The sequence below is a fragment of the Mesoplodon bidens genome, assembly GCF_964165515.1.
Source record: "Mesoplodon bidens genome assembly, chromosome: 4".
Lineage (NCBI taxonomy): Eukaryota > Metazoa > Chordata > Mammalia > Artiodactyla > Ziphiidae > Mesoplodon > Mesoplodon bidens.
Window position 1 is genome coordinate 173,217,899 of NC_138160.1, and position 16,435 is coordinate 173,234,333.

A 16,435-nucleotide genomic window follows, 5' to 3' on the forward strand; every position below is an offset into this window, starting at 1 on the left:
TGTTGGCATCCCTGGGGCTCTGATGCCTGTCCAGAGGGTCCAGGCTCCTTGTCTTCGTGAGGCCCAGCCAGGACTGGGAACTGGATCCGGTGAGGGGTGGTGCATGGGGAGGTGTTGGCCATTTGGACCCACGGCAAGGAGGCTGGGAATGTGCTGGGGACTCAGGAGTGGGGGTGGCATGTGGCTAGGTTTTCTTCTCCCCCCACTCCCCCAGCCTTCCCGCAGCAGAGGCCAGCATCCAAGCTGACAGGCCTCCCATCCCCAGCAGTGCAGGGCAGCTGGCTCGTCTGGCAGGGCCCCCTCTGCAGTAGCACCACATCCCTGCGTGAGTCCACACATCTCCCACTGGAGCAAGACCCTCAGTGTAAGGTGGAGACACTGGGGTCCAAGGCAGCCCCAAGACCAAAGGCCTGTGTCTCTCTCCCACACTAGAACCACCTGTGCTCACCTCCTCCCCAGCAGGATCCTGAGCCAAAGATGTCTGTTGGTCAGGACTCTAGGCCTCATGTGCTGTCCTTCATGCAAGCCCCCCAAGTGTCATAGGTACATCGTTGACGTGCCACTTGGGCCCTGCTGGCAGTAGGGCAAGGCAAAGCACCAGTGAGTTTATCCCCCTCCTGCTTGCTACAGCACCACCTTTACCCTTCAGAGACTCTAAGCCCACCCTAGCAGCTGCATACCCAGTGAGGGAGAGGGCCTTGCCCAAGGTCTCCCTGCAGGCCAGGTAGGGCCCAAAAGGCCAGCTGGAACCTGGGCCTCTTCCACACTTCACACACCTGTTCTGCACCATATACTACTTCAACTCATTGAACACCCACTATCCACCATCTAAAGTCACTTTGCAAACAGTGTTTGATTCAGCAACGACTCTTTGTGCACTCATTCTGCCCCGTCCAGAATTTTTTGTCATTGCAGGCTCTTTGCACTTGTATGTACTATCCAGTTTCCACTTCTTGCACACCTATATTACACCCAATAGTCAAGAGTTTCAGGATTCTCCAGAGAAATGGGACCAATAGAATATGTGTAGAAAGAGAGGTGTTAAGGGCTGTTGATTGTTAAATCTGCAGGATAGCCTGGAGACCCAGGGAAGAGTTGACCTTGCGGTCTTGAGTCTGAAGGCTGGAAACTCAGGCAGGGTTTCTGTGTTGCAGTCTAGAGGCAGAAGTGCTTCTTTGGGAAACCTAGGTCCTTTGCTCTTAAGATCTTCAACTGATTCGATGAGGCCCACCTACATTATGGAAGGCAATCTGCTTAAAGTCTGTTGAGTTCACAGCAACAGCCAGACGCTGGCATTCAGCCAAACAACTGTGCACCATGACCTGACCACACTGGCCCATAAAATGGACCATTGTAATCACTCCCCGCATATTCACTGGTCACTCTGCTTCATCCAGTGCCCGCTTCTTAGGACATTGACCAGTGTCTCCTTGCTCACTCACTGTGCGATTCAAAAGCCGGTGACTGTCATTCCCATTTGACTTCACACTTTGCACACCTCTTTGCCACTCAGTCACTGTTTACACACTCGCCATGTGCAGTTCAACAGCCAATCTATGCGTGTGCGTCCCACTTTCACTCCAGCACACTCTTGCAGCATTTAACAATTGCTCCTCCCATGCTCACCATCACATTTTCTATTCTCACACACCCACTGTGTGCTATTCAACAAAGTCTTGTTGCGCCCACTGCAACAGTCACTGAATACTCCCTGGGGCCATGTTATCAACTGCTCTTCACTATTCCTCCAGCTTCCCCTCCTGTACAGCCACTGAGTGCCATTTAACAGTCAGTGCTTGCGCACTCACTGCAAAACAAGTACTCTTTAGCACGTTTCTGTCAACTTATCAATCTTCCCTTGCACATTCTGCACCATCCAAATCCCACTAAGCCATCAATAATCAACTCCTTTGCAATCGCTATCTGTAGTTCAACCATCATTTGCTCCATTTTGCTCTATTCTGTGTCCGCTTCTTGCACTTCCACTTGCGTTCAACAGTCACTTGCACAAGTCACTTGGGGCCTGGCAGAGGTGAGCCCTGCTCTGTGTCTGAGTGACAGAGCCGTCCCAGAGGAAAGAGTAACTCGGAACTGCCCTGCATTTCATCTGTCTCTTGCCTTTGTAGGCTGTATACTTAGGGGATGTTACTGAACATAGGTGACAGGGTGCAGGCTGAAGTCTGTAAAGGGTCCCAGGGGCTCCCTCCCTGTGCCTGGCATTAGCCCTTTAGCTTCCAATCCTGGGGGAAGCCCCAGGAGGGCACTCAGGTGAGTGCAGGGCAGTGTGTGTTTCCCACCCAGATTGGAAGCACTCTAGTGTTTAATTGGTAGAGCTGTGTCTGTGCTGCCCATGGATTGTTGGTCCTGGTGGTACACCTCCTCCCCTGCTTATCAGGCTGCATCTTTCAGCCCTTCCGACATGAAAGGTTGACATCCCCTTGACATAATCAAAGTACATTCATCAGGCCCCAGCCAGAAAGGAGTGACCTGATGTACCTGATCCGTGTACCTGATGGTGGACTGGGGGCCATCTAGGGCATTTCTGGGTTAAAACAATTATACAGGGCATTGCAGGGATGCTTATAGAATGACACCCAGCTAGAGGCCTAAACTCTGCATCACAAATCTTTCCCCTGGATAAGAAATAAGTAGGAAAAGGAATTCTGAAGTCAGAGGAGTATTCAAATTTAGGTAAAGTGCTGACCTTGGTGGGGAGGGATGATGAAAAATCCTGCCTGCCCTCAGTCTGTTTGCAAATAATCTTCCTCTGGCTTTTTCCTTTCCTTTTTTTTTTTTTTTTTTTTTTTTTTTTACCATTTTCCCCACTTAGGGCTTATAGAATTCCAGAGTTTGACCTACAGTTTCCTAATTGGTGGTCAAAAGATACCTCAGCAAGAGAAGCAGAAAGCTCTCTCCAGAGTGTAGAAAAGCAGCCATTGTCCTGGGGCAGGAAATGGTCCTGGCAAGAGTTACTTTTAAAGATGCCCAGTTTTCAGTGGTTGTTGCTATGCCTGTGAAAGTACCTTCAACCTCCAAGCCCCCCGAGTTCTGAGGGGCTTTCTCAGCTCCTTGCCCAGTTTAATGATACTGAAACAAACGTCTCTGTGAAAGATGGACTTGGGCGTGTCCTTCAGAGAAGGGTAGCTGGCCCCTCCTACTTCTCCCACATACAATAAACTGATGGCCCTCAAGACTTATTGAAGAGTGAGAGTGTCTATCTCTTTTTAAACACAAGAAATGAAAGAACAAAACCACAACTCCCGGGCTATAGTAGAAATGGGATTTTAATATAATGTTCCAGTGCAGCTTTTGCTATTTACAACAATAGTAAACCTTTTCTTTTTTTTACCTTTTATACAAAAAAATCAATCACCCTCTCACGTCCTCTGAACTATTCCCTTCCCACTGACCCCATCTCCTGTGGCCTCATAAAGTCCTTGGTGCCTGGCACTTGCAGTGGCACCAGACAACATCAGTGGGACTCAGCTGCCCCTCACCTGGTGAAGAGCAAGGTATGTTAAGTGGGGTCTCTCCTCTACTGGGGGAGGGGGGTAGGTAAGTCCATCACTCTCAGTTGGCCTTGATGATGGAATCTAGCCTGAGAACGTGGTGGGAGGCAGGGCCAGGACCCCTGGGAGGGTAATAGGCAGGTGCTGTAAGTCGTGAAGTTAGAACTGAAGTTGTCAGACCCGTTGGGTGGGTGAGTGCTCTGGGATGCCTGTGGGCACAGATGACAACGACTGGTAACTGTCAAGGAATGAGAGAAGTGTACAGAGGGCAATATCTAGCAGCAGGCAGGGTACTGTGCCCATTGGCAGTGCTCCTCAGCTAAAGTTAACTAGCCTTCTAGTTCCCATAGAGCAGAAGGCAACTAAGGCAGTAAGAAGGTCCACGGGAGTCCAGGTCAGCCTGTCAACTGTTAGGTGTCATACCCAGCCAGAAGAGGTTCAGTGGTGAAACAAGCCTGGAGGTGGCCTGGGCTGTCATGTTGGGAGCACAATGCCTCTCTGGCCTGGGCCACTCCAGTCTGTAAGTTTTTAGCTCACCCTGGAGAGGGTGATCCTGAGGCTAGCTATTGCCAGGAGTCAGTTAGAAGATGCCCTTTGTGAACCAGAAAAAGAGCAAAGTAAACCTAAAAAATAAATATTAGAGCCGAGATGAATAGAATAGGGAACAACACAGCAATAGAGAAAATCAACAAACTAAAAGTTGTTTCTCTGAAAAAATGAAAAATTTGATGGACCTTTAGCTAGACTGATTAAGAAAAAAGTAGAGAAGACTCAAGTAACTAAAGTCAGAAACAAAGTTGGGACAGCACTACCAACCCCACAGAAATAAAAGAGTTTATAAGAAACTGTGAACAATTACACACCTACAAGTTGCTCTAGATGAAATGGGAAAATTCTTACAAGCACACAAATTACAAAACAGATGAGGGCTGCCCTGGTGGCACAGTGGTTGAGAAGCTGCCTGCCAGTGCAGGGGACACGGGTTCGAGCCCTGGTCTGGGAAGATCCCATATGCTGCAGAGCAACTAGGCCCGTGAGCCACAACTACTGAGCCTGTGCGTCTGGAGCCTGTGTTCCGCAACAAGAGAGGCCGCGATAGTGAGAGGCCCGTGCACCGTGATGAAGAGTGGCCCCTGCTTGCCACAACTAGAGAAAGCCCTCGCACAGAAACGAAGACCCAACACAACCAAAAATAAATAAATAAATAAATAAATTTTAAAAAAACCAGTGAATCCTACCAAACATTTAAAGAAAAACTAACACCAATTTTTACACTCTTCCAATAAGTAGAAGAGGAGGGAACACTTACGATTTCTGTGAGAGCAACATTACACTAATACAAAAGCTAGACAAAGATCTCACAAGAAAAAACTAGAGACCAATATCCCCCATGAGTATAGGTGCAAAAATCCTTGATAAACACTAGCAAACAGAATCCAGCAGCATATTAAAAGATTATGCATAATGGTCAAGTGGGATTTATCCCAGGGGTTAAAGTACTGCTCGATATATGAAATGCAATCTATACCACATTAGTAGAATGAAGGGGGGCGGAAATCCACATGATCATCTCAACTGATGAAGAAAAGGCATTTGACAAAAGCCAACACCCTTTCAGAATAAGAGGACTCAATAAGTAGAAATAAAAGGGAACATCCTCAACATGATAGAGGGCATGTATAAAACCCCACAACTAGCATCATGTTCAGTTGTGAAAGACTGAAAGCTTTCTTCCTAAGATCAGAAATAAGACAAAGACATCCACCTTTACCACTTCTATTCAACATTCATTTCATTGGAGGCTCTGGCCAGAGCAATTAGGCAAGCAAAGCAAAAAGCATCCAAATTGGAAAGTAGGGGGTAAAATTATTTACAGATGACAAAAGTTTATATGTAGAAAATCCTAAAAAATTCACACACGTACACACAACTGTTAGAGCTAGCAAACGAATTCAGTCAAGCTGCAGGATCAATGGAATAGAAATTGAGACTTAAAAATTAAACCCATGCCAGTGGATTTTTCAACAAAGGCATTAAGACCACCCAATGAAGGAAAAACAGTCTTTCTACAAATAGCATTGGGAAAACTGGTTATCCCAGTTTTCAACATGCAAACAAGTGGAGTTGGAACCTTATCTCACACCATATGCAAAAATTAACTCAAAATGGATCCAAGAGCTAAAATTCCAAAACCCTTAGGGGAAAGAAAACAAACAAACAAACATAGGGGCCAATCTTTATGTCCTTGGATTTAGCAATGGTTTCTTAAATATGACACCAAAGGCACAAACAACAAAATATAAAACAAATGGACTTCAGCAGAATTGGACTGCAATTGGACCGATAAACAGCTAGTCAACCCAGCAGACCAGTGCCCAAGGCCAAGTCCAGGATGCCCAAGACACCCAAGAGAAACAGCTGATTCACCTGGCAGCCCAGTGCCTGAGGCCAAGTCTTGGATGCTCAGGAGCCCACGTCAAACTGCTGGTCACTTGGAAACCTGGCACCCAGGGCCGAGCTCAGGATGGATAACTCGCCGACCCAGCAGCCTAGTACCCAAGACCAAGTCTGGGAAAACTGGTACAAACAACTGATTGATCCAGCAGCCCAGCACCCTAGGTGGGATCCTCTGGGTGGACAGCTGGCTGACCCAGCAATCTGAAGTCTAGGGCCAAGTCTGGGACACCCAGGAGGTTCAGAATGAACAGCCCAGTCTATTCAGCAGCCTGGAAACTCTAGCCAAGCCTAGGGTACCCAGAACAAACAGCTGGTAGACCTGGCAGCCTGGCATTTGACGTAAAGTTCAGAAGGCCCAGGATGGACAGCTGGTTGACTTGGTTACCCAGAGCCCCAGGCCAAGTATGGAATGTCTAAAGCAAACTACTAGTTGACATGGCAACCTGAATCCAGAGGCTAAGTTTGGGATGTCCAAGACTGATGGTTAGACAGGCCGGTATCCTGGTGCCCAAGGCCAAGTCCAGGATGCCCAAATGGACAGGTGTTCAACCCGGCAGTCCAGCACCTGAGGTCAATTTTAGGATGCCCAGGATGAGCAGCTGGTTAAACCAGCAACCTGTCTTGTGAGGCCAATTCCAGGATGACTAGGATGACTGTTGGCCCCCCGGTCTGGTGCCAGTGCCAAGACAGGGACACTCAGAACAGGCAACTGGCCAACCCAGTGCCCAAGGCCAAGTCCAAGATCAGAATGAATAGCTGGTCCATCTGGTATCTCAGTGCCTGAGGCCAATTCGTGACTCCTGGGACCAGAAAGGTGGTCTACCCAGCAGACAGGCACCCAAGGAAAGTTTTGAATGACCAGGATACATATCTGTTTGACTGGGCAGCCCCATGCCTGAGGCCAAGTCCAAGACATCCGGAATGCCTGGGACAGACAGCTGTTTGATTCAGCAGACTGTTACCTAAGGCAAGTGCAGGGTGCCTGGCAGCTGGTTGGCCTGGATGCTCATCACCTGATGCCAAATATGGGATGCCCGGGACAAACTACTGGTCAAAACAGCAGCCCGATTCCAGAGGGCAAGTCTGGGACAAAAAGTTGGTTGAGCAGGCAGCCCAGGGCCAAGGCTAAGGCTGGGACACCTTGGAAAGATGCGTGATTGACCTGGCAGCCAGGTGCTAGAGGCCAAATCTAGGATGATTGCGTCAGACAAGTCAACACGACAGCTTAATGCCTGAGGCCAACTCCAGGATTCCCAGAAAGGACAGTGGTCTCCTCGCACATTGGCATTAGAGGTCAAGTCCAGGATGCCTGGGACAGACAGCTGGTTGACATGGCAGCCTGGCACAAAAGGCCAAGTCTGGGACACCCTGGAAAGACAGCTGGCCAACCCAGCAACGAGGTGACCAAGGCCAAGTCTGGGATGCCCAGGACGAACAGCTCTTCAACACAGAAGACCAACGCCCAAGTCCAAATCTGGGAGGCCTAGGGAAAACAGCTGGTAGACACAGCAGCTCAGTGCCCAAGGCCAAGTCTAGGACACCTGGGACAAAGAACTGGATGATTCAGTATCCCAACACTCAAGATAAAGTCTGGGAGGCCCAAGACATACAGGTGGTCAACTAAAGTCTGGCACTAGAGGCCAAGTCCAGGACACTTGGGATGGATGACTGGTTGACCCAGTAGTACAGTATCCAAGACCAAGTTGAGGAAGCCTGAGATGCCAGTGATAACTCGACCTGGCAGCTCAGTGCCCAAGGCCAAGTCTGGGACCCTCCAAGACACACGGGACACCCAAGTCAACCCAACAGCCCAGTGCCTGATGCCAAGTCTAGGACTCCTAAGGTTGTCAGCTGGTTTACCTGACAGTCTAGCACCCAAGGCCAAGCCAGGGATACATGGGATGCCCAGGACTGACATGTGGTTGATCCAGAAACTTGACACTTAAAGCCAAATCCAGTATGCCCAAACAGGACAGCTAGTTACCTGGCAGACCAGCACCTGAGGCCAAGTTTGGGATGTCCAGGTCAAAGAGCTGGTGAACCTGCCAACCAAATCCAAGACACTAGGGTGCTCAGGAAGGAGAGCTTGTTGACCTGGCAGCCTAACACTGGAGGCCAAGTCTGGGATACTTCAAATGGACAGCTGGTCAACTCTTCACATCTGAGGCCACGTCTGAGACACCCCAGATAGGTACCGGGTTGATCCAGCAGCCCAACACTGTACCACATGTGTGATGCTTGGGACAAACAACTGGTTTCACCTGGTAGCTGGGTGTCTGAGACCAATCTCCCTATGCCACAGAATTCACAGTTGGTCAACCCGACAGAACAGCACCAGAGGCCCAGTCCGGGGCACCTCAGACTACTGGTCAATGCAGCTCGATACAGGAGTCCAAGACTGTGATGCTTATGAGGGACAGCTTGTCAACTTGACAGCCCAGGGTCTGAGGCCAAGTCTGGAATGCCATGGGATGCACAGATGATCAACCTGGCAGCTCAGCATTCAAGGCCAAGTCTGGGACTCTCAAACAGTCCAGGACATCCTGAAAGGACAGCTGGTCAATCCAGTAGCCTGACCTGATGCCGAGTCTCAGACACTCAGGATACCCAGTATTATTTGCTTGCTGACCCAGTAGCTCAGTGCCAGAGGCCAAATCTGGGAGGCCCAGGAAAGATACCTGGTCATGCTGGCACTCTGGCACCTAAGGCCCACTCAGGGTTGTCCAGGATGCCCAGGATGGACAGCTGTCCAACCCAGCAGCCTGAAGGCAGAGGCCAAGTCTAGGACCACCAGAATGGACAGCTCATTGGCCTGGCAGCCTGGTGCTTGAGGCAAAGTTTGGGATTTCCACAATGCATGAGACAAATTGCTGGTCAACCCAAGCTTGTCACCAAAGGCCAAGCCGGGGATGTTTGAGACACAGAGCTGGAGATCTTAGCTGCCTGGCACTATAGACCAAGTCCAAGACTGCCAGGAAGCCTGGGACAGACAGTTGGTTTACCTGGTAACCTGGTGGTGAGGTCAACTATGGAATGCCCAAGCTGGGCAACCTGAGACCTGGCGCCTGAGGCCAAGTTCAGGATGCCTGAAAAAAAGCTGAACTACCCAGCAGCTTGGTGCCCAAAGTTGTCCCAGTATCCTGGCACCCAAGGCCAAGTCTGGGATGCCCAGGACACCTGAGATTGACAGCAGGTCAACCCAGCATCCCAACACTGAGACCAGATGTGAGATGAACAGAAAGTTGGTTGACTTGGAAGCATGATGCCTGAGGCCAGGATTTTGACAGCTGGGACAAACAGCTTGTTAACCCAGAAGCATGGTTCCTGAGGACAAGACCAGGAAACAGGATGGATAGCTGGTCAACCCAGCAGCTTGGCACTTAAGGAAGGCCAATTCTGGGGCAGAGAGGAAGGACAGCTCATTAACTCAGAAAGCCAGTGCACAAGGCCAAATTAGAATGCATCAGACAAAGAGTTGGTTGATCTGGAAGTCTGGCTCACATGGCCAAAACCAGGACACTTGGGATAGACAGTTGGTTGACTTAGCCGCCCGACACCTGAAACCAAGTTTGGGACATCCACGATGGACAATCCAGCAGCCTAGCACATTAGGCCAAGTCTAGGATGCACCAGAATGACAGCTGGTCAACCTGGAAACAGGCACCTAAGACCAAGTCCAGGATTCCAGGATGGACAGCTGGTTGATCCAAAAGTCCAGAGCTCAAGACCAAGTGTTGGATGCCTGTGAAGCTTGGGAAAGATAGCTATTTGACATTGCAGCCTGACACCGGAGGCCAATTCCAGGACACCTAAGATGGAGAGCTGGTTGGCCTGACTTCCTGGCTTCTGAGGCCAAGCTCAGGATGCCTCAGATAGACAGTTGGTCAACTCATTAGCCTGAATCTGGAGGCCAAGTCTAGGACACCCTGTTGACCTGGCAGCCCAACACTGGAGGTCAAGTCCAAGATGGACAAGTGGTCTACTCGGCAGCGTGGTGCCACAGCTCAAGTCCAGGATGCTAGGGATGGACACTTGGTCAATCCAGAAGAACTCTCTGAGGCCAAATCCAGGACACCCCAAATGGTAGGCTGGTCAACACAGCAGCCTGGCAACTGAGGCCAACTCAGGGATGCCCAAAATTGACATCTGGTTGAATTGGTGATCCTACATTGAAGGCCAAGGCTGGGATGGACAATTGGTCGACTCAAAAGCATAGCATCTGAGGCCAAGTACATAACACCAGGGACAGACAGCTTGTCAACTCTAAGTCTGGGATGCTTGGGAAGAACTGCTGGTCATCTGGCACCCTGGAGCCCATGGTCAACTTTGGGATGCCCTGGAAGAACAGCTGGTCAACCAGGCAGCCTGGCACTCAAGGCAAATAATTTGGTGATCAGGAAGCTTCAGATGGCCAGCTGGTTTACCAGTCCAGTGATGAGGGCAAGTCCAAATGCCTAGGGCAAAGAGCTGGTTAACCAGACAACCCATGCCTGAGGCAAATCTCTTAAAAACTTTACTACATTTATTACAGAATGGTTATCAGTCTTATTCACCGGAAGAACAATGTGCAGTAAGCAGCTTGTAAGTGTTTTAGAGAATAATTTCTTACAAGTCTCTTATACATATTACAACATGCATTACACGTGTGGTATCACTTTCATTCACTGAAGAACACTGCTGAAAACATCCTGCTGCTAGAAAAATGCCTTTATACAAGACTTTAAACATTTCATTACATGCATTACAGAATGGGTATCACATCAATTCACTGAATAATGTGCTAAATATAGCTTGCATGAAGCTTGTTAGAAACCACAAATTTCTTAAACACTTTGCTACGTGCATTACAGAATAGTATCACTTCCTTTCTCTGAGAGAACACTTGCTGAATGCAGTTTTCAAGTGACTTATTAGAAACACTGTTATTAGTCTCTTAAACACTTTACAATATGCAGTAAAGAATGGGATTCACTTCCATTCACTGAAAGAAAACTAAACTGAACACATCTTGCAAGTAGCTTGCTAGAAACACGTTTATTACAGTTTCTTAAACACTTTAGTACATGCATTACAGAAAGGACATCATTTCCATTCACTGAGAGAATATTATGCAGAACACATATTGCAAGTGGCTTTTAAGAAACACTGTTGTTACAAGTCCTTGTTAGAAACAATTTTATTACAAGTCACATAAATACTCCACTATATGCACTACAGGATCTATTTCCATCCCTGAAAGAATACCATGCTGAAAGCAGCTTGCAAATAGTTTGTTAGAAAAACTTTCATTACTAGTCTCTTAAACACCTCACTAAATGTATCACAGAATATCACTCCTATCCAATGAATAAACTCCGTGATAAACATGGTTTGCAAGTGTCTTTTTAGAAACACCTTTCTTACAAGAACTTAAAACACACACAGCATTCCTTAGTGAATGGGTATCACTTCCATTCACTGAAAGAAACTGCTGAACAAAGCTTCCTAGTAGGCTGAAAGGAACATCTTTATTACTTTTAAAAATAAATACATCACTACATGCGTTACAGAATAAGTATCACTTCCATTCAATGAAAGAAACTGCACTGAACACAGCTTGCAAGTGTTTTCAGAAACAGTTTTATTGTAAGTCCTCTAAACAGTTCTCAAATGCAATACACAACAGGTATCAGTTTCATTCACTGAAATAACACTGTAGCAAATGCATTTTGCAAGCAGCTTGTTAGAAACTCCTTGACTACAAGTTTCTTAAACACTTCACTCCATGCATTATGGAAGAATATCAATTTATTCAATGAAAGAATACTGTGCTGAGTATCGCTTGCAAATACCTTTTTAGGAACACTTTTATTATGTCTCTTAAACAATCAGGACATGCATTACAGAATGAGTATCACTTCCATGAACCAAAAAACAAATTGTGCTTGTGGTGCAACTTGCAAGTGGCTTGTTATAACCATCTTTACTTCAAGTATTGCAAACAATTCAGTATATGTGTTACAGAATGACTATCACTTCCAATCACGGAAAGAACACTGTATCAAACACATCTGGCAATTAACTTGTTAGAAACTATGACGAGTCTTGGTAACACTATACTACATGAATTAAAGAATGGATTTCACTTGCATATACTGAAAGAGTACCATGGTTAACACACCTGCGAACACCTCTATAGAAAAATCTTTAGTTCAGTTTTTGAAACAATTCTTTACAGTCATTATATAGTGGGTTTCACTTTCTTTCGCTGAAAGAAATCTGTACCTAATGCATAAGGCAAAGTAGCCTGTTAGAAATACCTTTATTACAAGATTCTAACCATATCACTCCATGCCTTAGTGAACAGGAATCATTTCCATTCACTGAAAGAATACTCTACTGAATGCCTCTGGCAAGCAGGTTGTTAGAAACACCTTTTATTACAAGTATCTTACCATTTCACTTAATTTTTTTAAATTGTAGTTCACGTAAAATATTACATTAGTTTCAGGTGTACAACACAGTGATTCAATATTTTTATAGATTATGAACCATACAAATTATAAAATATTGACTATAGTCCCTGTGCTGTACATTACATCCCATTGACTTATTTATTTTATAACTTGTAGTTTGTATATCTTAATTCCCTTCACCTATTTTACCTCTTCCCCCGCCCCTCCTCTCTGGCAACCAGTAGTTTATTATCTGTATCTGAGTAATTTTCTCTCGTTATATTTGTTCATTTGCTTTGGCTTTTTTAAATTCCACATATAAGTGAAAATATACAGTATTTGTCTTTGATTTACTTCCCTAAGGCTTATATCCTCCAGGTTCATCCATGTTGTCACAAATGGCAAGATTTCATTCTTTTTTAAGGCTGAGTAATATTCCATTGTGTATACATACCACATTTTCTTTATCCATTTATCTGCTGATGAACACTTAGGATGCTTCCACATCTTGAGTATTGTACTGCTGTAAACATTCAGGTGCATATATCTTTTTGAAATAGTGTTTTCATTTTCTTCAAATAAATACCCAGGAGTGTAATTGCTGGATTGTATGGTAGTTCTATTTTTAATTTTTTGAGGAACTGCCATAAAGTTTTCCATATTGGCTGTACCAATTTACATTCCCATCGCAGTGTACTAGGGTGCCTTTTCTCCACATCCACTTCAACACTTGTTATTTGTAGTTTTTTTGACAATAGACATTCTACCAGGTATGAGGTGCTATCCCGTGGTTTTGATTTGCATTTCCCTAATGAGTAGTGATATTTGTTACTGAACCTGGACTTGGGTCCACTCACCTGACACTCAGCAAAGTCAGTCTTATGACACTGGGTTGTGGTTAAGGAAAGTAAAGCATTTATTGCAGGGAACCAAGCAAGGAGAATGGGCAGCTCATGCTCAAAAGACCTGAACTCCTTGCTTGGCACCTTACAATAAAAGCTGTACCTTCCTTCAATACAACTCAGTGTCAGCAGACTGGCTTTGCTGTGCATTTGGTGAGCAGACCCAATCTAAGTTCAGTAAAATGTTGATAATCTTTTCATGTGCCTGTTGGCCATCTGTATGTCTTCTTTGAAAATATGCCTATTCAGGTCATCTTCCCAATTTTTTAATCAGATTTTTTATATTGAGTTGTATGAGTTCTTTATATATTTTGGAATATTAATTCCTCATCTGACATATCATTTGCAAGTATCTTCTCCCACTCAGTAGGTTGACTTTTCAAATGGTTGAAAGTGATACATATTCTGTAACGCATGTAGTGATGTGTTTATTTTTAAAAGTAATAAAGATGTTCCTTCACTGTGCAAAACCTTTTTAGTTAGATTTGGTCCCACCTGTTTTTTTGCTTTTGTTGCCCTAGCTTGAGGAGACATATCCAAAAAATGTTGCTAAGACCAGTGTCAAAGAGGTTATTGCCCATGTTTTTTTCTTGGAGCTTCAGGTCATACATTTAAGTCTTCCATTCATTTTGAGTTTATTTTTGTGTATGATGTGAGAAAGTAGTCCAGTTAGATTCTTTTGCATGTAGCTGTCTGGTTTTCCCAACACCATTTATTAAAGAGGCTGTCTTTTCCCCACTATATATTTTTGCCTCCTTTGTCATAGATTAACTGACAATGTATGCATGGGTTTATTTCTAGGTTGTCTATTTTGTTTCACTGATCTGTGGTGTGTGTGTGTGTGTGTGTGTGTGTGTGTGCGCGCCAGTACCATACTGTTTTGATTACTGGGCTTTGTAGTATAGTTTGAAGCCAGGGAGCATTCTTTTTTGAAGACTGCTTTGGTTATCTGGGGTCTTTTGTATTTATGTATAAAGTTTTGGATTGTTCGTTCTAGTTCTGAGAAAAATGTCATGGGTATTTTGACAGGAAATGCATTAAATCTGTAGATTGCTTTGGATAGTATGGACATTTTAACTATGTTAATTCTTACAATCCATGAACACAGATCTCTTTCCATTTATTTGTATCATCTTCAATTTGCTTCAGGGTCTTATATTTTTCAGAGAACAGTACCTTCACCTCCTTGGTTAAATTTATTCCTATGCACTTTATTCTTTTCCTATGCATCTGCAAACAGTGACAGTTTTACTTCTTCCCTTCCCATTTGGATGCCTTTTATTTCTTTTTCTTGTGGCTAGGTCTTCCAATACTATGTTACGTAGGAGTGGCAAGCGTGGACATCCTTGTCTTGTTCCTGACATTACAGGATATTTTTCAGATTTTCACTATTGAGTATAATGTTGGCTCTGGGTTTGTCACAAATGGCCCTTATTATGTTCCCTCTATACCCATTTTATTGATATGTTTTACCATAAATGGATATAGAATTTTATCAAAAAGTTTTCTGCTTCTATTTAGACGATGATATGATTTTCATGCTTCAGGGTGTTAATGTGCTGTATCACATTGATTGATTTGAGGATATTTCACCTTCCTTGCATCCCTGAAATAAATCCCACTTAATCATGATGTAAGATCCACTTAATATATTGTTGAATTCAGTTCGTTAATATTTTGTTGAGGATTTTTATATTTATGTTTGACCTGTAATTTTCTTTTTTTGAAGTGTTTTTGGTTCTGATATCAGCATAACATTGGCCTCATAGAATGAGTTTGGAAATGTTCTTTCCAATTTTTTAAGAATAGTTTGAGAAGGACAGGTATTGACTCTTTATTAATCCGTTTTTTTTAGTTTTTATTATTAGCTTACTATTTATTGAAATATAGTTGATTTACAATATTGTGTTAGTTTCAGGTGTAGAGCAAAGTGATTCTACACACACACATATTTTTTTACATTCTCTTCCACTGTAGGTTATTACACCTATTGGCATATACACATAGAGCTGAGCAAAACTTTAAAGTACATCTCAAAAGGGCAGTATTATAGATCTCTTAAACAATATAATTCATGCATCACACTTCAAAACATCTTCCACTCAATAAAAGAATGCAGTGCACAGAAGTTCTTTCTTATGGTAAGAAACAATTGGCTACATTCCTTCCGTAAGAATCACGTTTAATTCTGCCCTCTGAAAGCCTTTGCCTTCCAATCACGTTGAGCACACTTAGTTGAGGTCAACAGGACTTAGCAAATAAAGTTGCTAGATTTACAAGTTTAGGGAACATATCTCTGCCTCTATCACATACAAGGTATAACGTTCCTTCATGAAAAGACACTGTCGGAGAAATTTTATACTGGTAGCCAGGTACAAAGTTCTTCTGGTTGTGATGGGAGGCTCTTCATCGTATGCATGTTGACAAGGCCATTGATTATATTCTCAGTTAGTAACCTGTATTGAGAAAAGACTCAAATTACCTGTAAAACAACAGTGTTAGACAGCTATGAAATAAAACACTACCTGCTTCAGTCACTTGGGGTCAGTTCCCAACACTGAAAGAACACTGTGCCTAAGAGTTCTTTCCTCTAACTTGTGAAAAACACATACTTTTACTATGGGGGAAAGAGGCCTTGGCATACAGCCTCACTCTCATTCGGCCTCTGAACATGGAGCATCTCGCCGTTTTTGATGCCAATTTTCAAAGGGTTGGTTTACAGGTCTCTCAAACATTTAACTAGCTACTCCAAATCCTGGGAACAATTTCCAAACACTGAAAGAACAATCTGTATAAAACCTCGTCCTTCTACTCTGTATGATACATATATTTTCTATATAGAAGTCAGGCCTGTTCCACAGTGTGAAAGACCTTCACACCAATTGCCACAGCTTTAAAGTACCTCTCCAAAGACCAGTATTACAGATCTCTTAAACAATATACTTCATGCATGACAATTCACATATATCTTCCACACAATGAAAGAATGGAGTGCGTAGGATTTCTTTCTCATGGTAAAAAAAACAGTTGGCTACATTCCTTCCATGAGAATCATGTTTAACTATGGCTTCTGAAGAAAGGCTTTACCGTCCAATCGCATTGAGCACACTTAGTTGAGCTCAACCTCACTTAG